At 39.8% G+C, this 24674-nt stretch overlaps 1 long non-coding RNA gene across 2 annotated transcripts; it reads right to left on the bottom strand.

The window, feature by feature from the left end:
* Window positions 1-590: 590 nt before the first annotated feature.
* LOC140913856 (uncharacterized) lies at window positions 591-22970 on the bottom strand. 2 transcript variants are annotated; one of them, XR_012159676.1, is made up of 3 exons: window positions 22905-22970; window positions 21442-21537; window positions 591-646 (listed from the first exon to the last, which is right to left on the bottom strand). It is a non-coding gene; the product is annotated as an uncharacterized lncRNA (long non-coding RNA). The 2 variants fall into 2 exon arrangements; XR_012159675.1 differs by lacking the exon at window positions 591-646 and adding an exon at window positions 1854-1926.
* Window positions 22971-24674: the final 1704 nt, after the last annotated feature.

Genomic DNA, 24674 nt, shown 5'->3' on the forward strand with positions numbered 1-24674 from the left:
TTTTTGATAAATAATTATTATTTAGTAAATAATTATTTTAGCCTGATAAAACTAGGCTTATATTAGTACACTAACATGTATGTAATGTATATTGCAGCTTGGAGATTTCAGTAAATGACTTCACTGAAGTTATTTGTACAATGTCCCCTAGCAATAATCTAACTTTCAGTTGTAATTAACAATTAGGCACCTGGATGAACTGGGATGAGAACTGCTGACTTATTGTTCTATTAAGTGCATATAAATGCTGGCTGCAAAATACTTTCAGGCACTTTTCGTTTCAAAAGAATGCTTTCTGGTTGTTTAACACCTGCAACTACAACACACTAGGAATGAATAAAGCAGAGGTGGGTGATCGGTACTTGGATGGGACCCCTCCAGGGAGAAGTGAGAAGATGCAGGAATTGGTGCTGTGGATTCAGTAGCTGGCATGCTGATTTCTAAGTTAGTACCAGAACCATTATCTCATCATGTTATATTTTTCCATACAAAAAGAATAGCTTTATACAGTCACTCTGAATGACCTCAGTTTCTCATGAAAAATAAGAATGCAAGAAAGAACGAAAATAAAGTCCCAATGACAGACTTACATGTGTTTCTTCGGTAATGCACGGCATCATCTCTGTCTAAACAAAATGGCAGATGCCTTGAGAGAGAGAGAAGAAGACTCATTAATAATGTAAAGATGCAGTTGAAAGGAAACAAACTCATCACAGTAACATAGCTACTTATTCCTTTAGCTTTAGTGCTAAATTGCATTAGTGAGCACTTTATAGTTTGAGGTACCTTTTTTGACGACACAAAGCCAGAAAAAGTTTTGGTTGAAAAATTTCACTCTGTTATAACTGTAACCTCCTGAAACAGCACCTGGAAGTGAATAAACTAAATAGCCAGAAAGAACTGTTATTCTGTGTTCATAGTTACCTGCTCCACCCAAGAGATGAACTGCTGAAGCCTCAAGGTCTTTTTCAAGGGCAGCCCCAAGATGAGTGTGCACTTAGAATACCTTGTACCAGAGGGAGGTGGTCCAAACAGAGAGCTCAGTAAAATAGTGCAATGGCGAGTACAATGGAGCAGCACTGTTAAAACCACAATCTTGCTGCTCATCTTGCGTAAAGCAGGGGCAAAAAATTGGGCTAACGAGAAGACTCTTTGAGTATGAATGGGATTGTAAAGCATGGTTGCCTGCAACAGTTGGGGACTGGACTCGATGACCCAGGAGGTCCCTTCCAGTTTTCTGTTCTTATCAGTATTAATAGCTCAGTGGTTGATTCTCCCCATTGCATTGGAGGACTGGATTCACCTTCCAAACACTATCATCTTTCTTGTGGTGGTAAGGGTGGAAAAATATCAAGGATCAATTCTGATCTGCAATGTACACCAATGTAAATTAGGAATAATTTTGGATTTACTATGGGTTTACACTGCTATTAAGTGAGAGCCCTTGTGAATCAGCATTAGGCCTCCAAAGACCAAGACACATACTTAACTTCGCACACATATCTGGTCCCATTGAAAGGGCAAGGACTATGCACATGTGAAAAGCTACATGCATGTGTATTTGCAGAATTGGGCCTTTAGGCTAGATATAGGAATTATTCATAATAAGAACAACAATTGGGTAGAGGACTAGACTCCCATCAATGGATGATTCAAATTTATGGTTTTGATTTTTTTGGCTCACATCATGGTTCTAGCTGTCACCTTAAAAAAAAATCTTACATAGAACTTCTCTTTATTTACCAAACACAATCTTTTCACACAGGATTAAAACACTACAATAATATCCATTTTAGCTCTCAAATGTCCTTTTAAGATTAAAAAAAAAAAGGAAGATATACAAAAATATCTACATACTGATGCTGGGTCAGCAAAGCAAATGGGTTTCCACTGATCTGTATGAATTAGTTAAATCAAATTGGTAACCTAGAGAAGAGAAGGATAGTAAAAGCAGTTCAGGAAATATTGCACTTGTTTTCATGAACTGCTTTCAATTTCATGCCACAAATGTCACATGCCCAGTAAAAATTTCCTAACACTTTTGTTGCTGTTCACTTTCTAAATCATTGGGTATGCCCTTAAGAGGTACAATTTTACTGCAGCATTTCATAGTATTTTATATTTAAATAACATTTTTCACCCTGAAAAATGCCTAAACATTTTATAAACATTCAGGATTCAATTCACTCACCAATGAAATAATAACAGCTGTAAGGTAGAAACCATCAAGATTTTTCATTGTTTTAATCAATATTTTAAGACAAGACATGCATAATATCACCTTATTCAATTAAAACTACAGAGTTTAGCCAAGACATTGGGAATAATACCCCTATTGTAGCTAAAAAATGTCATTACTTTTAATAACCATGTGGGAGAGTTCTGTTTCTCCCTCAAGCACCTCCATGTTTTCAGTTATTAGCCACCTCTTATGCCTGGGGAAAATTCCACAGCAAAACTAGTAAAGTTACCATTTTATCTACTTTTAAATTCCTCCTTAAAATCTGCTTCTGCTGTGATGCTCCCAAGTGACTACTGTCTGGGCAGTCAAGAAAGCTGAGGCTTCTAGTTTTATGCAAAACTCTTTTATTGTTACTTCATGACCACAGCCTTCTTCCTCCCCGTTTGTCTGTGTTTTTCATTTGCTATAACCTGTCTGACACCTAGACTGTAAGCTCTCGGAGGCAGATACTGTCTCCTGGGTTACTTGTTTGTTCAGAACCTAGCACAATGGTGGCTGATCTTTGCTCCTAAGCACAATGAATAATAATAACATGGTCAATGCATTTTTTTTATATGTCATCCAAGCAGCAGCATTTGCAGCAGGATGATGTGCTCCAGTGCCATGCTGGGACATTAGTTCAGTGAAACCAACAACTAAAACACTGATCTAGCTTCCCAGAATACCCTGATTTTTCTTGTAAGTCTGGCAAACAGATACCAGCCAGATCCCAAGCCTCCTTATTTTACAGAATCTGAGCTGATCAAAGTCATACATAACTCGAATGATTATTTTACCACAGGATAACCCCTACACTCAACAATTTTAATCTTCCAGTTTTTGCCATAGCTGAAGAATATAAATTCTCAATATCATTTAAACTACTTACTGAGGAAGAGGTAAAGTAGAGCTGAGGGCTCATGGGTGCCTGCTGTTTGTATCTGAATTTTGCTCACCTTCTGCCACTACCAGAATCAAACACCAGTTTGCCTCTGTGCACAGCTATAGTCTTCCCCCTGAAAACTTTCAATTTCTTTTGCAAATTTATTATTGAGTTTCTGCCATTTCAGTTGTGGCCCAGCCAGAATACTGAGTAGACTGGGGGGAAAAGCTATAAAAACGATTTACCATAAAATACTAGTGTCACAGTCGGTCAATGTTATGCCCTCTCTATCTTTTCTTCCTGCATTCATTGAGACTCTTTCAGAGTTTGCTTCAAGTCTGTGTCTCGTCTAGGCCAGAGGTGAGGAAGTATGGGGGAATGGAAGTGCTGCAATTAGGTATGGGTTGGTGAAGCTCTTTATGGTATACCAAAACTCCTTTCCATAGTCTGAAGTTAGAATGTTAGAGCACAAGACTCTTCTAGGCCTGAATAGTTATGCAAACTGCATCAAATCTCAGTGTCATGCAACATCGTCACATCATAAGAACATAAGAATGGCCATACTGTCTCAGACCAAAGGTCCATCCAGTCCAGTATCCTGTCTACCGACAGTGGCCAATGCCAGGTGCCCCAGAGGAAGTGAACCTAACAGGTAATGATCAAGTGATCTCTCTCCTGCCATCCATCTCCACCCTCTAACAAACAGAGGCTAGGGACACCATTCCTTACCCATCCTGGCTAATAGACATTAATGGACTTAATCTCCATGAATTTATCCAGTTCTCTTTTAAACCCCATTATAGTCTAGCCTTCACAACCTCCTCAGGCAAGGAATTCCACAGGTTGACTGTACGCTGAGTGAAGGAGAACTTCTTTTTATTTGTTTTAAACCTGCTACCCATTAGTTTCATTTGGTGGCCCCTGGTTCTTATATTATGGGAACAAGTAAATAACTTTTCCTTATTCACTTTCTCCACGCCACTCATGATTTTATATGCCTCTATCATATGCCCCTTAGTCTCCTATTTTCCAAGCTGAAAAGTCCTAGCCTCTTTAATCTCTCCTCATATGGGACCCGTTCCAAACCCCTAATCATTTTAGTTGCCCTTTTTGGAACCTTTTCTAATGCCAGTAGATCTTCTTTGAGATGAGGGGACCACATCTGTAGGCAGTATTCAAGATGTGGGTGTACCATAAGGGCAATAAGATATTTATATAAGGGTAATAAGATATTCTCCATCTTATTCTCTATCCCTTTTTTAATGATTCCTAACATCCTGTTTGCTTTTTTGACTGCCACTTCTCACTGAATGGACATCTTCAGAGAACTATCCATGATGACTGCAAGATCTTTCTCCTGATTAACTGTAGCTAAATTATCCCCCATCATATTGTATGTATAGTTGGGGTTATTTGTTCCAATGTGCATTACTTTACATTTATCCACTTTAAATTTCATTTGCCATTTTGTTGCCAGTTCTCAATCCATGAAAAGATCTTCCCTCTTATCGCATGACAACTTAAATTATGTAAGAGCTTTTGGTGAGGGACCTTGTCAAAGGCTTTCTGGAAATCTAAGTACACTCTGTCCACTGGATCCCCCTTGTCCACATGTTTGTTGACCCCCCCAAAGAACTGTAATAAATTAGTAAGACATGATCTCCCTTTACAGAAAGCATGTTGACTTTTGCGCCACAATTTATGTTCATCTATGTGTCGGGCAATTTTATTCTTTAGTATTGTTTCAACTAATTTGCCCTGTACTGACATTAGACTTACCGGTCCGTAATTGCCAGGATAACCTCTAGAGCCCTTCTTAAATATTGGCATTACATTAGCTATCTTCCAGTCATTGGGTACACTAGCTGATTTAAAGGACAGGTTACAAACCATAGTTAACAGTTCCGCAATTTCACATTTGAGTTCTTTCAGAACTCTTGGGTGAATGCCATCTGGTCCCGGTGACTTGTTACTGTTAAGTTTCTCAATTAATTCCCAAACCACCTCTAGTGACACTTCAATCTGTGACAATTCCTCAGATTTGTCACCTACAAAAGATGGCTCAAGTTTGGAAATCTCCCTAACATCCTCAGCCATGACTGAAGCAAAGAATTCCTTTAGTTTCTCTGTGATGACTTTATCATTTTTAAGTGCTCCTTTTGTATCTCGATCATCCAGGAGCCCCACTGGTTGTTTAGCAGCTGCTTCTGATGTACTTAAAAAACATTTTGTTATTACCTTTTGAGATTTTGGTTAACTGTTCTTCAAACAACTTTTTGTCTTTTCTTATTACATTTAATTTGGCAGTGTTTATGTTCCTTTCTATTTACCTCACTAGGATTTGACTTCCACTTTTTAAAAGATGCCTTTTTATCTCTGACTGCTTCTTGTACATGGTTGTTAAATCCTGGTGGCTCTTTTTTAGTTCTTTTACTGTGTTTTTAATTTGGGGTATACATTTAAGTTGAGCCTCTATTATGGTGTCTTTGAAAAGTGGCCATGCAGCTTGCAGGGATTTCACTCTAGTCACCGTACCTTTTAATTTCTGTTTAACTAACCTCCTCATTTTTGCATAGCTCTCCTTTCTGAAATTAAATGCCACAGTGTTGGGCTGTTGAGGTGTTCTTCTCACCACAGGAATGTTAAATGTTATTAGATTATGGTCATTATTTCCAAGCATTCCTGTTATAGTTACCTCTTGGACCAGCTCCTGCAGTCCACTCAGGATGAGATCGAAAGTTGCCTCTCCCCTTGTGGGTTCCAAGAAGCAGTCGTTTAAAGTATCGAGAAATTTTGTCTCTGCATTTCGTCCTTAGGTGACATATACCCAGTCAACATGGGGATAATTGAAATCCCCCACTATTATTGAGCTTTTAATTTTGATAACCGCTCTAATCTCCCTTAGCATTTCATCATCACTATCACTGTCCTGGTCAGGTGGTCGATAATAGATCCCTCCTGTTCTGTTCTTATTACAGCATGAGATTACTATCCATAGAAATTCTATGGACATGTGGATTCATTTAAGATTTTTATTTCATTTGATTCTACATTTTCTTTCACATATAGTGCCAGTCCTCCCCCACCACACGACCTGTTCTGTCCTTCTGATATATTTTGTGCATATATTGTACAATATTGTATATATTTGTATCATGATCCAATGTTACTACTCCGTGGACCAAATCCTCAGGTGGTGTAAATAAATATAGTTTTATTGAAGCCATGCCATGTACTGAGCCCTACCACAACCTACATTCCCAGAAGATAGTTTCAGTGTATAGATTATACAGATTTTCCCTTTCCCATAGTTTCACTAATCTGTACCATAATGAGACCCAAATAGCAAAGAGAAGCTCATATTAACATTATTGCAAGTTCCCCTTGTAATGTTTGAAGACTAAAGATATTAATAGCATTTCTTATTTTTGTTTGCTTTCTCTTATCAGGACAATGATTTGTGCTTCAGCCCTGGATGAACCTGGTGAATTACTGACCTCCCAATCTATTATTTAGGCTTCCAGATGAGAAGCCCCCATATACCTGTACAATTCTGAACACGTTTCTCCTGTAGGGTGGATTCCCTTAAAAAACACTGAGTTCCTGGAAAAACTGACATCCACTCCTATAATAAAAGTGGAATTTTAAGGCTCCAGGTCTGTACTCCAAAAGCAAAGGCTTATTACAATGAATACCAAGTAATGATCTCTTACATGAACTTTAAAATAAATAATATTTGGATAGTCCACCTCAGTTTGTCTCCTGACATGGGGCATCTGATCAGCATGGCTGGATCTACTGATTGTTCCAGGTGTAGTCTTAAAAAGAGAAGACGGGCCCTCTCTTTCAAGAGCCTGTGACTAGAATGGTCCCTCCCTTAAGATATATCCATCAGTGACAAGGTTATTTCTTTTTTAGTTCACATTCTGTGGGGGTTGTTTTTGCATTGGGATAGGATGGATTAGTAGAAGATTGGTTCTAATAGGCTTTTTTCTATTAGTTTTGTTACTTCATTTGTCGATAAGGCTTTTGTGATCCTTCAAAATACAGAGTTTTTAATGTTGTTTTCTTTTTGTGACACACTTGGAGGCCTGTTACAGCACTTTAAACCAAATAATAAATCTGTCAAAATTAACTTCTTGGTAAATTCTAATTATGATTTTCTAATTATTGAGCCCAAAGTATAATCGTTAACATCTGTGAAGCAGTTTCCACTTACACCAGCACTGAATTTGGCCCTTGACTATAATAAAAACTAACCAAAAAAAAAGCAGTTAGGGCCTGATCCAAGCTTTCTACTCACTTATTGGGCTTTGCATTGGGTTGTTACTGCCCTTACTATTTGCCATCAAGTTACTGATTGCTGCAACACTGTATGGATATTGTTTCCTTATAATATATTTTTTGTAAATATAATCACGTATCTTAACCAGAAAGTGTTCTATCAACATAACACACATTTGATATATAAGTACTGTGCATGTATGAACTGATTATTCACGAAATGTTAATAAATAGCGCAGCATCTTGTTTTGAAAGCAAATCTGAATGGAGGAGGTTTAGAGCAGACCTGTGAGTACGCTGAAACAGCAATATTAAGTATGTATGCCATTGTTACAACAGAAGAAGCCACATGAATTCTACTGTTTTCCATAATATATTTAGGCAAAACCTTTTGTCTATTCAATCTAGACCAACAAGAGAGCCAGCAAACTTGCTCCAACCCCTCAGACAGAGACCAACACCTACAAGATCTTCACCAAGTATTCTCAAAACAACGATACCCACAAGAGGAAATAAGGAAACAGATCAACAGAGCCAGATGTGTACCCAGAAGCCTCCTGCTCCGAGACAAGCCCAAAAAAGAAACCAACAGAACTCCAATGGCCATCACATACAGTCCTCAGCTAAAACCTCTCCAACGCATCATCAGTGATCTTCAACCCATCCTGGACAAAGATCCGTCACTTTCACAGGACTTGGGAGGCAGACAACCCGCCACAGAAACCCGGCAACCTGAAGCATATTCTCACCAGCAACGACAAACCGTACCATAGTAACTCTAACTCAGAACCAATCCATGCAGCAAACCTCGATGCCAACTCTGCCCACATATCTACACCAGCGACACCATCACAGGACCTAACCAGATCAGCTACACCAACATCAGTTCATTCACCTGCACCTCCACCAATGTAATATACGCCATCATGTGCCAGCAATGCCCCTCTGCTGTGTACGTCAGCCAAACTGGACAGTCCCTACATAAAAGGATAAATGGACACAAATCAGGTAGTAGGAATGGCAATATACAAAAACCTGTAGGAGAACACTTCAATCTCCCTGGACACACAATAGCAGATTTAAAGGTAGCCATCCTGCAGCAAAAAAACTTCAGGACCAGACTTCAAAGAGAAACTGCTGAGCTTCAGTTCATTTGCAAATTTGACACCATCAGCTCAGGATTAAACAAAGACTGTGAATGGCTAGCCAGCTACAAACTCAGTTTCTCCTTCCTTGGTGTTCCCACCTCAACTGCTAGAAGAGGGCCTCATCCTCCCTGATTGAACTAACCTTGTTATCCCTAGCCTGATTCTTGCTTGCATATTTATACCTGCCTCTGGAAATTTCCACTACATGCATCTGACGAAGTGAGTATTCACCCACAAAAGCTTATGCTCCAATATGTCTGTTGGTCTATAAGGTGCCACAGGACTCTTTGCCACTTTTACAGATCCAGACTAACACGGCTGCCCCTCTCATAGCAAACTTGATGATAACATTAATTTTAATATGTACATCCCTTTCCTCAGATAAGCATCTAACTAATTTAGGGTGAAATTCACCCCTTTGCAGAGAATAAGTACAAAGCCTATGCACAACGTATAGTTCATCTATGCCCTGAAATTAGAGTTTAATTGAAATATAAATTATGTATTGGCCTTGTGTTGGTCCTATGCACAAAGGTGAATTTCACCTTTTTCCATTTTGAAAGTCAGGTGGATAAGTCTTTTCAGTTAATTTGCCTGAATTTATTCCCCCACTCCCATCCATTATCCAATGTTCAACTGCAACATTTAGGGGTCTGCAGCAACAGGCAAGTCACAAGCACTTCAAGTAAGAAGTTTGGAAAACAGAAATGAGGGTTTTTCAGTTCCCTGCTGATACTGCCATTGCAAACCTTGGCAATCAAGAATGGTCAATGCCAGAGTCTGAAATGGATTCAGTCCAGGGCTCCAGATCCCAAATCAGCTTGTCATTGACTCTTTGTTATTATATAAATCATTTACTGAAGCATGGCAAGTCAAAACAGAATATCATTTGTATGCACACGGAGGTCTGACTGATTTTGCCAAAAGTGACTGACGTGTAAGGGATATGAAGTACAGAAAGGGTCTGAAATAGACATTTTGGGCCTGATTTCCTATTGCTTTGCAACTTGCATCTTCATGTCCATTTATGCAAAGTGAGTGTAAAATACTGCCAAGTCAAAACAAGACCATTTAACACTTACTTAGCACAGATGTAAACGATAGTGCAAGCTGAAAGGTTGTAGATAATTCAGCCAATTGAATATGTCTTATACATAAAGGCAAAGGAAATCTGAAAATCATTTACTGATCTAGGTAAGCTTAGGAGGATACTTATTATGGTTATAAGAATACTTTCTGTATTCTCCCCCAGAACAGAATTTGATTTTATAGATCAATTTACACACTTAGGGTATATTTACACTGCATTCACAGTAGGGTGACCAGATGTCCTAATTTTATAGGGACAGTCCCAATTTTTGGATTTTTTTCTTATATATGATCCTATTACCCTCCACCCCTGTCCTGATTTTTCACACTTGCTATCTGGTTACCCTAATTCACAGTGTGTGCTTTCAGATCATGTAGACTTACCTGACCTAGCTTTAATCCAGGGGATCGGTAACCTTTGGCACGTGGCCCGCTAGGAAAATCCGCTGGCAGGCCGGGATGGTTTGTTTACCTGCAGCGTCCGCAGGTTTGGCTGATCGCAGCTCCCACTGGCCATGGTTCACTGTTCCAGGCCAATGGGGGCTGCGGGAAGCAGCGGCCAGCACATCGCTCGGCCCACACCGCTTCCCACAGCCCCCATTAGCCTGGAACAGTGAACCGCGGCCAATGGAAGCTGCGATCGGCTGAACCTGTGGACGCTGCAGGTAAACAAACCATCCCGGCCTGCCAGAGGATTTTCCTAGCGGGCCGTGTGCCAAAGGTTGCCGATCACTGCTTTAATCTATTTTGGGTACTGGAGCAGGGAAACCATGGTGGCACAGGTTCCAGTGCAAGCTAGCCACCTGAGTATTTATCCAAGGTTCCAGGTGGACTTGTGCAGCCCATGCTGCTGGTACCAAGCTAAGTAGAGAAAAGCTAACTCAGGTACAATGTACAATCACACCCTATGATTTCAGTGTACGCATACCCTCAGATTAGGCATAGAGTTTTGCTTGTGAAGCAGCTAACAGAATGTGCATTGGCCCTGGGGGTAACTTTTTAAGTGTTAGAAAATGTAGCAGCCATACTAGTTATTACTTATATTTTTGTAACACACAAAGGTCCCTGCAGGATTGGAGCCCCACTGTGCTAGATGCTGTGAAAACATAGATGTTGACGCAATCTGTGATTTTGAGAAAAACTTTATTGCAAAATGGCCATTTTATTCCCAATAGTGTATACTAGAGTGTGGTCTCTCTCGTTGTTGAAAATGTTATCGCATTAGAGGCAGCTTTGGGCAGTAAATAGGGTCAACTACTATTACTTGTAATGTGGTCGCGCCTAGAGGTGCCAATCAAGATCAGGGCCACATAATGTTAGATACTGTACACTAGAGATGGCCAGAAAAGTGGATTTTCCCTATGAACATTTTCATGGTAAAAATTCCCTTTTGAAATGTTCCCATTGGATTTTTTTTTTCATTAGACTTTTTGAAAATATGGGAAATATTTTTCTTCCTACTTTTTTGTACTTCCTGTTTTCCATCTAGCAAAAGTTGGTGGGGAGAGGAGAAGAGTCAGAAGGTGTGAAAAAGCTCTCCATTACAAAGCAAAAAAATTCAGAATTTCTGATTTTTGTTTCAAAATGAAACAATATTCTCAGATGAAAAAATCAAAACATTTTGTCTGAAAATTTTCAATCAGCACTAATGTCCACACATATAATAAAAGACAGCACCAAAATGCTTACATTATAAATCGACCAACCAGAAAGAAAAGGAAATATTACCTGCATTTTACAGATGGGGAACTTTAGTCATAGAAGGATTAAATGGCTTACTCAAGGTAATACATGAAGTCTATGACAGAGCTTGAAACTGAATGCAGATCTCTTGTACCCCAGTTCAGTATCGCAACCACAAGACCAACCTTCCTCCTCAAGCTAAGGGTACAGTTTCTTGATACTGTGAGTGTCTCAGGAGGTATAAAGCCTTTGTCTTTTACAGCATTTGCTTAACTGGAGAACATTTTACAGGAACTAGTTTTGCAGATTAAATCAGTGACATTTCTTCTTATCATTTTAGACTTGTCAGATATACCCTCTTGCTTTAATTCCCTTACCACTGAGCCCACTGGAAATGGCATTATTATTGTTAGTTATTATTATTAGTTATTTGTATTATGGTAGTGCAAATGGTCTCCATGTATGAAACAGGCTCTACTATGATAACTGCTGCACAAATGCCTAACAAAATATTATTTCCTTTTCTGAAAAGTTTAAAATCTAAGGTCTTATGTACATGGGAATGTTTTACCAACAGCATTGCCAGTATACCCCATCATATGGACATTCTTATTCCAGTATAAGAATAGCTTTTTTCAGGTTAACTTAAATCCCTTCCTAAACAACATAAGCTAAACTGAAAAAAGGCATTTTTCTACTTATTAAGAGCATTCACATGGAGGGTTATATCAGCATAACTATATTGATTTAAATGCATACCTTAGCATATGCTGGTATAACTTTCCCATGTAGACAATCCCTAAGTATAACACAAGAGACAACAGGTGAATTGAACAAACAGATGGCAGAGAGCAGAAGACAACAATGGTCAGCATGAAGAAAAGGAGTACTAGTGGCACCTTAGAGACTAACCAATTTATTTGAGCATAAGCTTTCGTGAGCTACAGCTCATTTCATCGGATGCAACCGATGATGCATCCGATGAAGTGAGCTGTAGCTCACGAAAGCTTATGCACCAATAAATTGGTTAGTCTCTAAGGTGCCACAAGTACTCCTTTTCTTTTTGCGAATACAGACTAACACGGCTGCTACTCGGAAAAATGGTCAGTATGATACACAGTGGTCCCAGTGCATCGGGGGCCTGATCTAGCATCTCTGAGGTCAATGAAAGTTTTAACATTAACTTTAGAAGCAGGAACCAGCCCAACCGCCTAACCATTGCCAAAATTTCTGAATGCTAAACAACTGACCCTTTCCACTGATGTTTTTGTGTGTTAGAATATGATTAATAATTTACTGAGAAAAAATGTTTGTTCTAGGCACTTGTTTAACTAGTAACAATTATTTTCTACCAAATGTGGCAGAGATCATATCTCTTGATTGTAAACTGAACTAGACAAATTTTTGGTGAATATAGTGTTTGGAATACATTGTGTGGATGAGACAAACGTAAAGCTTATGTCTGATTTTTTTTTTGATCTTATGATTCCTCTGCAAGACTATGCATTAAAGCAGGTTCATTTTTGACATTCTCCACTTTTGCTTGTTGTGTGCAAGAAATTGGCAAGAACTCTGTGGACACATTAAAAAAAGCATGTTATAGACTTATTTCCACCCTTTGAAAGACTTGAAATAGTACTTGTTACTGAAATTCATCATCGTTTCCTGCTAACTAAAAACCTGAGGGGAAGGGGAAAAATATGATAAACTTGGACTCTTTCTGACAGCTGACCTTTCAGGATTAAAAAAAGGATGATAATAACAATGCAAAATAAGTCTTGACTTGGTCAAAACATTATCCATCATATCAGCCAAGGTCCTGCCTAGAATGTCAGGGTTTAATGTTCTATGTTTCAGGGTTGAGGTTTTATAAGCTTGTTTTTTAATGTGTTGTGACAAAGTTCCTCCTCTACCTTGGTGGGTCTTGCGCTTATTGGCGGATTTGCTCGCCTTGGAGCTTCACAGCAGCCCTCAGTTTGGCCGTTTTCGTGAACCCACAGTCCAGGTCAACTCCTCCTGTGTCTGACCAGCAGTTGGCAGGTTTGGGCCCTCTAATCCAGGTTCCAGCCCAGGGCCCTGTGGAATGCAGCTGTCTAGAGTGCCTCCTGGAACAGCTGTGTGACAGCTACAACTCCTTGGGCTACTTCCCCATGGCCTCCTCCCAACCCCTTCTTTATCCTCACCATAGGACCTTCCTCCTGGTGTCTGATAATGCTTGTACACCTCAGTCCTCCAACAGTATGCATTCTCACTCTCAGCTCCTAGCGCCTCTTGCTCCCAGCTCCTTACACGTGCACCACAAACTGAAGTGAGCTCCTTTTTAAACCCAAGTGCCCCGATTAGCCTGCCTTAATTGATTCTAGCAGCTTCTTGATTGGCTGCAGGTGTTCTAATCAGCCTGTCTGTCTTAATTGTGTCCAGAAGGTTCCTGATTGTTCTGGAACCTTCCCTGTTACCTTACCCATGGAAAAGGGACCTGCTTAACCTAGGGCTAATATATCTGCCTTCTATTACTCTCCTGTAGCCATCTGGCCCGACCCTGTCACAGTGTGTAAATAAATTTAGTTCCTGTGGGAGTGAGAAGCTGATTGTGCTAGTGTGAGTGAGGTGAAGTGTGAGTGGGTGCTGTGCAAGGTTTACATCCTCTCATCCATATAACTATGCCAATGAACCTCCATCTTAGCCAGCAAACCCCTACTCATCCTGTTCTGGGCCTCACATTGCTATACCTATGCTCCTCAATCATGAGGTACACCACCCTCTGCTATTCCAGTCCTGGGTTCCTGTTCAACTGTACCTGTGCACCTCAGTTCTAACTTGCAGCAGACCCTACAGTTCCAGTTTTTGTTCCCTACACAGCTTTGCTAGTGATGCCTAGTCTGGTGTTCCAGCTCAGCTGTCCACTATATATTCCCCATCAGGGGTCAGAAAAAAAAAGTCATGGCAGTCTTCCAAGCCACTCCCCAAAATAAACTCCACCCACATAAGACACCATAGTAGATTGCAGAGACATTTAATATATGGTCACATATATGCTCTTTCATTGTGTCTCAATATGCTCATAAGCTTTGCTCTGACCCTTGTGCTTGGCTTCCTGTCAATAAGTTGATGTGCCCCACTGGACTTCTTGAGCTGCGGTCACTTGTGGGGACTCCAATGCACCACAGGGCTCTGTTAGGCAACTTGGGTCTGACTACTTCTTGACTGGGGAGCGGGGATAAATGGTGGCAAACTCCCAGTCCATTTACTCATGATGCTAAAATATGCTGTCACTTGCAGTATATTGTGCAGCTCTTCATCATACAATAATACCTCTGCTTTCTTACATACATTAATAAGTAGTGACATGGCTAATTCTTGAAATGTCAACACTGTTTTCAATGAGTATCTGAATTAGCTTCCATTCAGATAAATGAGGCAGGTCACACCTTTCTGAGCTATTATTTCAAATTTTGCAAACACAGGTACATGTGTCTGCATCATTTACACTCAGTTCATGTTTTTGAGGCTCTCTCAACAACCATAACACTTAGAAAAAAAGATTATTTTTCTTTAAACAGGAGCTGAATTTGTGGGGAATAAGAAGGAAGCATGAAAGAGATGCTAGGAAAACTTACCAGTGATTAGCAGCTGAATCTGAGTCCTCTCTGCCACCCACATATACAAATTTGCTTACCTCTCTTAGTTCTGACCAGTAATGTTTCCCGCTAGTACAATATTAGCTGTCTGAAAAGATTTGGTGCCTGCCTAAGCAAAACTGATCTGAACCTGAAATGCTGACTTCCATTAGTTTTTTTTCAAATGTCCAATGGGAACACTGAACTGAAAAAATTTCATTTGAAATCAGTATTTCAAAAATGATTTTTTTTCATGTTGACATGTCAATTGAAAATTTAAAAAAATCTTTTTGACACATGGAATCATTTTATTTCTATGTGTTGAAATGGTTCAACTGAAAAAGTTTCAATTTGCTATTTTGACATTTCCCATTTGAAATTTTTCTGATTTTGTTAATGAAATTGGTGAAATGTTGACTTTTCATTCTGATTTGGATCACAAAGCAACTCTGAAATGTCAAAATCTCGCACAAAAGACAAAAAATCCATTTCTGAACAGCTGTGGTTGTGGCCTGGAAGGACTGGGAGAAGATGGCGATGCAGCAGTAATGGAGAAATGAGAGGTCTGAAGATTTGGGATGAAAAATGTGGTGCTTACATTTTTACCGTCTGCATATGAATCAGGACATATTAGACAGACTCAGAGACATGACTGAACAGCAGCAGAATGGTTGGAGTGGATCTGGAAGTAACTGATAGAATGATAAAGCCATGAACAGAGGCAAGATTGGTTGGGATAAGGTATACAAGGAGAATATAAGACAGTTCAAGGTCGTCAAATTCCTTGGGGACCCTAACAGAGCAGGAAAGAGAAAGAACAATTAAAGGAAATGCTTAGAGAGCTAAGCGAACAATCAGGAGTCATGGAATCCCAGGGAAGAGATGTTTCAGAGTAACAGCCGTGTTAGTCTGTATTCGCAAAAAGAAAAGGAGTACTTGTGGGCACCTTAGAGTCTAACGAATTTATTTGAGCATAAGCTTTCGTGAGCTACAGCTCACTTCATCGGATGCAAGTGAGCTGTAGCTCACAAAAGCTTATACTCAAATAAATTGGTTAGTCTCTAAGGTGCCACAAGTACTCCTTTTCTTCTTCTAGGGAAGAGAGATTTTGAAATAAGGGAGAGTGAGCCAACAATTACTAAGACATCACATAAGGTGATAATGATGAAAACTGAGATGAGATCTTGAGATTTCACACAGGAGAGGTCACTGGTGCCCTTGATAAGGGCACTTTCAGTATTATAGAGTGGGTGGCAATCAGACTGAAATACATTGACATAGACTTTTGAACAACCAGATCTGAAATAGCAGAAGGTGATGCAAGTTAGGAATGAAGTGCATCAGAGGTCAGGATAGAAGCTGGGAGACTGGAATAACAAAAAGCAATGTAGACCAGAAATTAAGTACACCTGTTGCAGCAGCTGTGGAGGAATAATCAAGCCTGCAATTATATTGGAGTTGCAGATCAGGATTGTTTGGAATTTAGGCTTGGGGATTTAGACCTGGAAGAGTAGGGCTGCTATCCACCAGCACTGAAGCACATGAGCACAGACTATCAGTGCCATAGAAGTGATGAGATTAACATTGGTTTGAAGCTTTCAAATATGCAACTATGCAGATATATTGGATAATCAGCAACTACTGTCAAGAAACCATCACTGCTAGAGAGCAACCATTATTCCATGATGCTCAGTACTAATTCTTTTTGTTTTTTCCTATGAGAGCATTTTCTTCCTGTCTAGACTGGGTTATATATTTTTCATTTTGCAATCATCTTTACAGACAAATAGTCCATTGGCTGAGTAAGATAAAAGGTTCTTAGTTAAATAATTTCTTGTTTTGTCTTTCTTTTCCTCTCCTTCCTTTTCTTCTCTTACTGCATTTCAGAATCTTATTGCCCTTATATAAATCCATGGTACGCCCACATCTTGAATACTGCCTACAGATGTGGTCCTCTCATCTCAAAAAAGATATACTGGCATTAGAAAAGGTTCAGAAAAGGGCAACTAAATTGATTAGGGGTTTGGAACGGGTCCCATATAAGGAGAGATTAAAGAGGCTAGGACTTTTCAGCTTGGAAAAGAGGAGACTAAGGCGGGATATGATAGAGGTATATAAAATAATGAGTGGTGTGAAAAAAGTGAATAAGGAAAAGTTATTTATTTGTTCCCATAATATAAGAACAAATGAAATTAATGGGTAGCAGGTTTAAAACAAAAAAAAGGAATTTACTCACTTAGTGCACAGTCAACCTGTCGAATTCCTTGCCTGAGGAGGTTGTGAAGGCTAAGACTATAACAGGGTTTAAAAGAGAACTGGATAAATTCATGGAGGTTAAGTCCATTAATGGCTATTAGCCAGGATGGGTAAGGAATGGTGTTCCTAGCCTCTATTTGTCAGAGGGTGGAGATGGATGGCAGGAGAGAGATCACTTGATCATTACCTGTTAGGTTCACTCCCTCTGGGGCACCTGGCATTGGCCACTGTCGGTAGACAGGATACTGGGCTGGATGGACCTTTGGTCTGACCCAGTATGGCCATTCTTATGTTCATGGGCTTTCAGCTACAATAATGCATACCTTTATGCCTGGCCAAAAGTCTTAGACCATTGTGATATCAGAGGTAACTCAATCAATCGCCCACCTTAATCTGCCACTAATTTGTATGCAACAATTTCATTGGTTGTATGAGGAAAACTGCACAGATTGTGGATTACTTTACCCAGCTGCATAGTTCTCCAAAACCACCCACACAACAATATAACCAGCACACACAATAACCCCAAACATACACAGTCCCTCACTGCAGCACACACCCCTCATTCACCACCCACAAAAACTCAAGACAAATATTCCAGGCCTGGTGCTCTGTCTATTTGATCAGGGTGAAGTGATAGAAACATCTACATACATGGCTGAGAGCTTTTTTTGTTTAGACTATCACCGAGTTTAATCGTTACTGGGTCTTGTGAGGACCAGCTGGAATGTTGGAGTCTAAAGTTTCTGTGGCAGTTGGAGTGTGGTCACTGATCAGAGAAAATAGATGTAACAGCCATGTGAGGTCACAAAGAGGGGGTTGTGGCTCCAGCCAAGGTCTGGCTCTGTGCACATGCTTGTGGGAACATGCACAAACGATGCTCACCACAACAAAGTCCATGAAGACAAAAGCCCCCATTTTTGGGTTTTTTACACACAGCAAAACAAATTACACCTGTGTGACAGTACAGGCTTTCCACTTCTAGTGCAAACGATAAATAATACACCACAGCGACACAGATGACAGAATAGAGAATCAGAGGCTGAGTAATAAATCCAGTATTGTGCCGTATGTTATAGTCAATAAATCCAGATACTATTTTGTTCCATACTTTTTTTTTTTAAGTTTATGGGACCAAGTTCCCTTCAGACTGTGGAGCCAGCTGAGCCAGTGGAACTCAGGGTCTGGGCCCTGAACAGCAAAAAATCCAGTTTGAGGGTGGATACACTGGTACAAATCACCCACAACCCCTACCATGTTGATGCTCCTTGTTGTGGCTGGCCAGCACAACCAAAATTTGGGCAAGGTCATCTGGTAGATGTGCTGGTTCAGCACCTTTCCCAGACAGCCTTTGCTGCGAATGCAGTGCTGTTGTAGAACTAAAAGTGCACTGGGCTGGATTAAACTTTTGTGGGCTTGGCACCAAACATATTTGTGGGCCCCCTGGGGGTGGGGAGGGTCAGTCCCTGGAGCCAGCCAGGGGCCGGGGTAAGAGCACAGCATGGGGAGGGGGGAAGGGATCGGTCCCTGGAGTGAGGCAGCGGCTGGGAGTAAGCACAGTGGGGTAGAGGGGTGGACAAGATCCCCCAGAGGCAGCGTGGAGCCAGTACCTTCCTCTCTCCACTGGAGCTGAGACCTTGGCAACCAGTTCTCTCTCTCTCCAGCTTGAGCAGCAGCTCCTCTAGGTGGCAGCAGCTGCTCTTCCCATGCTCCTGGCAGGGAGGCTGATTGCAGTTACTCCTGTAACAGGACTTTTAGTGTCCAGTCAGCATGGCTGACTAAACACTGCCAGCTCTGCTTTCCAACTGGACTTTTCCGATTGAAAACCGGACACCTGGCAACAGGGGCACCAGAGCAGGGAGGATCAGGGGGCCATGGACCCACCACTTTTTTCCTTCCTTAAGGGCAAGGAACGTGGGAGAGAGGGGACGGAGAGGAGCGAGTAGCAGATGGGGCTTTGGAGGAAGAGGCATTCCAGGGGTGGAAAGAGGTGGAACATGGGCGGAGCCTCAGGGGAAGAGGCTGAGGGGGGATGGATCCTTGGGGCAGAGCATGGGCGGGGTCACAGGGAGGGGCAGAGCACAAGTGGGGCCTCGGGGAGAAGGGCAGAGAGCAAGTGGGACCTCGGGGGGAAGGGTGGAGCACAGGCGGGGCCACGGTCCAGGTGCAGGTAGCCCCCCCACTTTTAGGGAGTTTCCAGTGCTCCTGCCTGGCACCCATAATGGGCCCTTTCTGAGTGTGACCCTGGCACAATGGCACCATTGGCGCCACTGTAAACCTTAGGAGTGCCTAATATGCACATCTTGGATCTGGAAGACTGAATCAGGCCCTGTGCATTTGAAAATTCAAACTTTAATGAAGAGTTTTACAGAAATTATTTTATAGCTTTCAAACTGCCATACCCAAAGTTTTGAATTTTCTCCCCAGTTCTAGTAAGTGCCTCTGTCTGATAATAATAGCTAATAAATAAAATAATTATTCTATATCTGGCCATTGCTGGGCAGATACTATATAAAATCTTTCTTGTACTCCTATTTCACCTCTGTTTTGTGCTCTCTGACTTCTTATAGATTTTGCAATCTTAGTTAAATTCTGGGAGTTTTATTTACAATACTTCTGTGGCAACCCTCCCTAAGCCACATACATATAGATAAATAGATCTATATAATCTATATCTAGATATATCTGTAGATATATCTGGCTATAGATGGATAGATATAGATTGTAGCTGAAAAATGAAATATCTATATCTATCTCAATGATACCTGAAAACTGTGTTTCATGAAATAAAAGACTTTGTTTCTTTATCTTCCAAATACCTATAGTTATTCTAGCATGAAAGAAACCCTTGTTTTAGAATTGCGGACCTTAAATATTATTGGCTTGGATTTGATCCATTTCTTATGCATTTATTTTCTTCACTATTATCTTTGATGTTCTCTCTCTTTATGTGGAACTTTCATTTTGCTCTCATTCAGAGCTTTGAGATTTTAGGAGAAAAAAAACTAGAAAGAGATAGACTATGCCTCCCTCCTACCCCCCCCCCCCCAAATACATGAGAAACAACTGATTATATTTTGCTGGAAGGATAAAAATCAAGTTATTCACATTGATTAATTTAACATGTTTTATCACATTTTCTATTCCATTTGTCCCCATTTATTTTTGCAAATTATCTCTTCCCAAGAATGATTCTTTCTTATTATCTGTCCACAGGTTGAAAAGGATTGTTTATCTAGAGGTCTAACGATACAGGGCCAGATCATCAGCTGGTGTAATTTGGCAGAGTTCAATTGAATTTAGTGGAGCTATCTTGATTTATACCAATGGAGGATCTAGTCCACAGTTGGCTATCAGCCCCACCATATTGTATTTAACACTGCAGTTCTCCATTTAAATTTACAAACTTTTCAAATATATTTAGATATATGTACATTGCATATGTGTAATTACCACATATATGACGGTAACATTCATGTGATAAATTGCAGAACCATGGGATAAATTACAGAGTTTACTTCCCCTGCACTTTATCCACTAATGCATTCTTATCAGAGCTGCTTTTAATATTACAAATGTCTAAAGCCAGTGGTTCTCAAACTTTTGTACTGGTGACCCCTTTTACATAGCAAGCCTCTGAGCGTGACCCCCTTTATAAATTAAAAGCACCTTTTAATATATTTAACACCATTATAAATGCTGGAGGCAAAGCAGAGTTTGGGTGGAGGCTGACAGCTCGTGACCCCCCATCTAATAACCTCACAACCCCTGAGGGGTCCTGACCCCCAGTTTGAGAACACCTGGTCTAAGCAATTTCAGCTACCAGACATTTATTTTTCTTTCCCCCCCCAAAATATGGTATCCCCTTTCTCCACAACCCAATGACCAGGGCTCAAAGTCTAGCATGGAGAATGTTCAGTGCTTTACAGTGACAGATCTAACATCTAAGAATCTGACATCTAATGACCTATCAAGAATAAAAATGGAAGCGTTATACCACACACACACACACGCACACACGGAATAGCTCTTTCCAAGGACAGCAGGATCATGCCCATACATACTTTGTAAGTCAGTGAAGTATATAGAGCACTTTTTGATTCAAGTGGATGAAAGGAGGCTATATAAATGGAAGATCATTATCATCAATTTGCCCTTTTGATCAAAGAACCCATGCAGAGGCTGTGTAGATATTTAAGATCCCCAAACTACAAATATATTCACATAAACACAAAAGCACCTTGAAAAGGTCATTCTTACCATAGCTTTCACTAGGTTTTGGTTTGTCCAGTTTAAATCCTAGGAATACAGCCACAACAAATGATAGTGCCTGATTACAAATCCTGTCATACAACCCTAGAAAGGAAAAATATTTCAGTTCTTTCTACGTGTAGGTCATGGTTTGTCCATGTTCTAGTCCTAATAGTAATCAGTCATCAAAGTATATGTCATCAAAATGGCTCATAAGGTGTATTTGTGTAATATTTATATTTCTCTTAATTTTTGCAAAACTGACAGTCAGTAGATTGGAGTATTATAATTATTCCGAATAAATGCAAACCAAACAATTTTCTATCACTATTGAAAGCACTTGAGACAATTAATGGGAACATTTAATCACAGGAAAAAATTATACCATTTCATGTTCCAAAAGCAAACCAAGGAGAAAAATAAAAATAAAAGTCTGCATGGCATATCATAAAGTATTCAGCTGGTTAAGCTAAACATTTCAGTAATTTAAACTTTATATTGCTGAGTATCATGTTCAGGGCAGATAAAATCATAGGTACATATTTTTTTCCCTATTTATCTAATCAAACTTGGAATAAACATCTGTAAAGTGCTTACCTCCCTCAACTTTCAGCAATGAAAATTTAGGAAGCACAGCTACTCACAGAATCAAGCTCTTAGCTAGTATTTTATTGATTGGCCATTTCATCTTATTTCTCAATGTAGTTCTTTTAGATATAAAGAAACAGAGAAAATATTTAAAAGAACATTTAGGGCCAATATGCCACTGTATACCATAGTAACATCAAATTCAGCAGGTAGCCATAGATGCCTGCTATCTTGCTGGTCTTATTTGAAAAGACTGCAACAAATTCAGGCTATGTTGTAAAGATTTCTAAAGTGTATTTCTGTTTATGAAAAAAGCCTGTATTGGTCCAAGTGCCTTGTTGTTGGTTTTTTAGCATCATCAAAAAAACAACAAGAATAGGATATAATTATTCAGAACAGAAGGTTTTGCAGCAATTTTTATAAATAGTTCAGACCTAAGGAGATCAGGGAGTAATATTTAAAATCTGCTTTAAAATAGGTTCAGACCAATTGATTTGATTCCTTTCCAGCACATTTCTAAAACTGCCATTCTCTTTTAGTCTTATGGATACAATTTATCTGCCCTTCAGGGAACTGCGTTGGTTAAAAAAATACACGTATTTTGGGTGGGATTTTTTTAGTACCATATTGTCCTTTAATGTCATGTAGGAAGGTATTTCTGTCATTTGTTCTGCATTTAAGAAAGGAGAAATGATTGAATGTAGGTGGCTCTTGACAATTTTCAAGTAGGCTCATTTTTTTCATAGGCTGTGAATTCAATACTTTTATATAAGTCTAGGGATGTTCACTGTTGTCAGGGCGTCCCCAACAATGAGGGCAACGGTTACTTCTTGTCAATACTGTTAGTTTCCCCATCTGCAAAGCAGAGTTAAAATTATACTTACTTATCTATCTATCATGCAGGGTGCTGTGAAGATGAAGTACTTGACAATCCAGAGGCTGTGAGCCTGTAACATATAGGACACGCATTACAGTTGTACAATTTTGTAAAATTTAGAAAAAAAATGTTCAAAGCCCTTTGAGAAATACCATGGGCAAAAACTGGAACTTACGTGCATGGAGCTGATCACCCAGATTCATATTTAGGCAACAAAAGAAATGGCCTGTTTTTTTTCAGAGTTGCTGAGTACTGAAATTCAGGTCACTTATTTACTTGCCTAAGCATAGAATCATAGAATATCAGGGTTGGAAGGGACCTCAGGAGGTCATCTAGTCCAACTCCCTGCTCAAAGCAGGACCAATCCCCAACTAAATCATCCCAGCCAGGGCTTTGTCAAGCCTGACCTTAAAAACTTCTAAGGAAGGAGATTCCACCACCTCCCTAGGTAACACATTCCAGTGTTTCACTACCCTCCTAGTGAAAAAGTTTTTCCTAATATCCAACCTAAACCTCCCCCACTGCAACTTGAGACCATTACTCCTCGTTCTGTCATCTGCTACCACTGAGAACAGCCTAGATCCATGGATATAGGAACTTAATTATTAATTAAAATTATTAGTTATATGTGTAGCAGCATTGTGCAATGGCTCCAGTCAGGTATGGAGCTCCATTGTTCTAAGAATTGTGCAAACAAATAGAAGGCATGGTTCTTGCTCCTATGGAAAACAGAAGAATCCTTGTGCTGCACCAAGTACAACTTCCTCATTGGTTGTGTACTAAACTCTCTCCATTTCTTAACAATTCATCTCTTGAAGGACCCATCAGTGCTGCATATGGAATTCTCAGTGTCTTGCTCAATGTTCTGTGTAACGTACTGGTTGGTGAGAAAGCATACCAAACATTTTGATCATGGGTAGAACCTGAATGTGCCTTATTTTGTATTCTGGACCAGAGATCTAAGGGAGCTGGGATAAAGTATTGAAATCTCTATGCTCTTATGGTACCAGCTTTAGAATCTCTGGCTTACCTTGCTTTGCATTTTGTTTTCCAATTTCAGCTTCAGAGACAGGAATTCAAAAGGGCTGTCAAAGTGATACACCAAAAATGCAGCAATCAGTCTTCTGATTCTAAGCAAACAGAGCTTAAATGTCTTCCCCAAAGGAGACTATTAGACTGATAGCACTGTGTAAGGCTAACTTGCACAGAATCAGTTGTGATGTTTTCTAAGCATGTTTTTACCTGCACGCACCTTCATGTAAACATAAATAAACCCTTTAATTTCCCACTGATACAGACCAAGTATATCCAGGATTCTGGGATGAGACTGTATTAATAGTTGAGGCCAGTCTCTCACACTTTCTCCATAAACACAGTGTAGTTTCTATTATTTTAATGTTGCCCCTGACTGACCGTTGTGATAGAGCATTGATCAGTTATACATTTATAACTGTTATATTTATTTATAATGTTATAAAATTACCGGGTCAAACTGAACACTGTTTTCAATGATTTTTAATAGTTTGCTTTCTTTTCATATTTGCAATGTAATGCATGTTCTTTCTTTTTTTAAAATGCATTTCTTATGCTATTCAAGCTGGCTCTTTCAATGAACTTCAGTCATGACTAGCAGCATCCTTGCTATTCAAATCTTGGGCACCAGAGAGTTTCTCCATAAACACAGTGTAGTTTCTATTATTTTAATGTTGCCCCTGACTGACCGTTGTGATAGAGCATTGATCAGTTATACATTTATAACTGTTATATTTATATATAA

The sequence above is a fragment of the Lepidochelys kempii genome, chromosome 6 (genome assembly GCF_965140265.1).
Source record: "Lepidochelys kempii isolate rLepKem1 chromosome 6, rLepKem1.hap2, whole genome shotgun sequence".
NCBI classification, from domain to species: Eukaryota; Metazoa; Chordata; order Testudines; family Cheloniidae; genus Lepidochelys; species Lepidochelys kempii.